The following is a 3,420-nucleotide window of genomic DNA, read 5'->3' on the forward strand; positions in this document are numbered from 1 at the left end:
TTTGCTTCATAAAGAAGAGGCCCATGAAAGCACAGCACTCGCTCACCCTCCTGGAATTTAGGCTTCGGGTCCTGCTTCGGCGCCATTTATAAATGATTCGCCGCCTCCTCCTTCTCCCACCACCCCCGACTACCGCCCCCTACTCTCTACCCCACCCAACTCCCGAAATGTGATTCTTAATGTTGGAGGAAGGGTCTAGGGGGAGGTATTGGATCAGGGAGATGGATTCCTCATAAATGGGTTAGCACCATCCCCTTGGTGATAAGCGAGTTCTTGCTCAGTTAGTTCATGCGGGAGCTGGTTGTTTAAAAGTCTGGGAACTTACCTCCCTGAATCTCTTGCTCCAGCTCTTGCCATGTGATGCGCCTGCTCCCCTTTGCCTTCCACCATGACTGTAAGCTTCCTGAGGCTTCACCAGAGGCAGATGCTGGCAGCATGATTCCTGTAGAGCCTGAAAACTGTGACCCCAAATGAACCACTTTACTTCATAAGTTACACAGGTATGACCTAGAATTGAAGGGTCTCAGCACCACAGAAGACACAAGGAACTTCTGAAGAACGCAGATCCCTAGCCGGGGAAGTCAGAGAACCACCTGCTTAAGAAATGCTTTTCTTTTCTTTTCTTTTTTTTTTGAGACGGAGTCTCGCTCTGTCGCCCAGGCTGGAGTGCAGTGGCCGGATCTCAGCTCACTGCAAGCTCCGCCTCCCGGGTTTACGCCATTCTCCTGCCTCAGCCTCCCGAGTAGCTGGGACTACAGGTGCCCGCCACCTCGCCCGGCTAGTTTTCGTATTTTTTAGTAGAGACGGGGTTTCACCGTGTTAGCCAGGATGGTCTCGATCTCCTGACCTCGTGATCCACCCGTCTCGGCCTCCCAAAGTGCTGGGATTACAGGCTCGAGCCACCGCGCCCGGCCAGGAAATGCTTTTCTTAATGTATCATTTGAAAAGTGCAGGCTCTTGGGCGTACCTAAAGTCCACTGGATGAGCATTTCTGGGGATGGAGTCCAGGAATGTGCATTTACACCTGTGAAAGGAAAATAAAAACTCAGGACTCCAATCACTCTACCAAAAGAAAAAATAAATGAAGCTGAAAGCTCAGTCATGCCAGAAACTACCTTTCCTTTTGTCCCTAAGCAGAGAGCTACAGATAAAAGGTTAAGTATCTCCATAGGTAGCTATTCTATGTTCACCTTATCTTACGTAAAGTGCTGAGTTACTGAGCATAAGACAAATATATAACTGACTGTTCCCCTGCCTGCTCCTTTTCTCTTGCAACATGTGGATTGCCATGCCCTCCCTGTTTCCCCTCCAGCCTGTTTTTCCCCTTTAAATATTGAAGCCCTCGAAGTTATCTTTTGAGAAAGGTAGACCACAGACTGTTTCTGTGATTCTGTGTTTTTTATTCTGTGTGTGTCCTCTAACCCTGGCAAAACAAACAAACAAACAAAAAACAAACAACAACAAAACAAACAAACAAACTAAATTGATTGAGACCTGTATCAGTTACGTTTGGTTTACACACCAAGTCCCAGAATAACTCTTAGGCATGCCAGCCTTTGAAAACCATTGCTTTAAGGCAATGGCTCGGATATGAAGCTTTAAATCTGAAGCAACATGACTCACATTGTCCTCAGTGGTATATTCTCAGCTAAGGACTCTGCAAATCATATCATGGAGGAATCATTGTGTCCCAGGAATTACTATAGTGGTGAAGTGGCATGAATCTTAGGGCAAGACCAAACTTGTGACGGCTCACTGGGAGAGGGGAGGGGAGGGAAAAACTCTAGAGATGGGAGAAAGAAGCTGGTATGTGCCTATGAGGGGACCTCCCTTTGAAGAGTTTAATTTTTAGTCCTTTTCCTCTTGAACTCTGGGAATAGTTACATTTGACATCAGGTTTCATTAGTCCCCAGTTAACTTCCATACTTCCATGAAGTCTGTTCAAATGTACAGTATAGTCTACATGGTGTCATGGCAGCAGGGGGATTAGGGCAGAGCAGTAAAAGGAAGTGTGGCTTCCCTAGAACCACTCCACTGCCAAGGCCAGCAGGTCAGAGACAGCATTAGTTAAAAGCTGGAACACACAGAATTCTAGATAGGGGCCACAGGGCAATGAGTAGATGCCAAGGCATGGCAGGGAGGAGAATATGACAAGGACAACAACCACCAGTAGTCACTGTTCCTACTTCTGTTCCTATTTCCTCTTCAACCAACTCCAAACCGATTTTTATTTCCATTCATGTTGAAATCTAAAATCTACTCTTGCCAAGGTCACCCATGACATCTAAATTGCCACATTCAGTGATTAGTTCAAATATATGATCTTTGACCTGTCAATAGGCATTTGGCACAATTGACCATTTGCTTCTTGAAAAGCTCTTCCTGGCTGGGCGCGATGGCTCATGCCTGTAATCCCAGCACTTTGGAAGGCCGAAGGGGGCAGATCATGAGGTCAGGAGTTCAAGACCAGCCTGGCCAACATGGTGAAACCCCGTCTCTACTAAAAATACAAAAAATTAGCCGGGCGTGGTGGTGCGTGCCTATAGTCCCAGCTACTCAGGAGGCTGAGGCAGGAGAATTGCTTGAATCCGGGAGGCGGAGGTTGCAGTGAGCCAAGATTGCACCCCTGCACTCCAGCCTGGGTGACAGAGTGAGACCGGTCTCAAAATAAAATAAAATTAAATTAAATTAAAAAAAAGAAAAAAAGAAAAGCTCTTCCCTTGGCTTGCAGATAAGCACTCAGCCTTGCTTTTTCTGCTCCTTTATCAGGTGCTCCTTTGATATTCCCTTTAGTCATTCTTTTCAGTGTGGACATGGCCAAGGGCTTAGTTCTTGGACATACTTTTCTTCATTCCCTTCACTTAACCCATGGACTGATGACTCTCAATAGATTTATCTCCAGTTCCAATTTCTTCTCACTTGTAAATACAATTGCTGACTGTCCATCTCCACTGGGAACTGTGATTAGGCTGACATAACATGTCCAAACCAAACTCACCATTTCTTCTCTACTGCCCCAACCTGTTCCTCCTCAGTCTTCCTCATGTTTCTAACTACTTAGGCCAAAAACCTTGGCATTATCCCCAACTCTTCTCTTTCTCTCACATCTCATACCCATTCAACAACAAACCCTGATGGCTCTACCAGGAAAATATTTGCACGATGTGCCTATCTCTCACCACTTTCATCTTTACCCCCTCACCCAAACTACTACTATCTAGCATCTGGATTTTTGCTGTACATCTAGACAAAAATCTAACTTGCTTCTGCTTCCACCCTAACCCCTATGTGGTAAATGATTAACTCAGCAGGTTTCAGTTGTCCAAACCTTGTGCATTTCAAAGACAGTTTGGCCTTTACCTAGCTATGGGGAAATAACTTCTAACGCTTTGGAATATTCTGACTGATAAGAGTGTCTTT

This window comes from Rhinopithecus bieti, unplaced genomic scaffold (assembly GCF_001698545.2).
Source record: "Rhinopithecus bieti isolate Rb0 unplaced genomic scaffold, ASM169854v2 scaffold_9976, whole genome shotgun sequence".
In the NCBI taxonomy this organism is placed as follows: domain Eukaryota; kingdom Metazoa; phylum Chordata; class Mammalia; order Primates; family Cercopithecidae; genus Rhinopithecus; species Rhinopithecus bieti.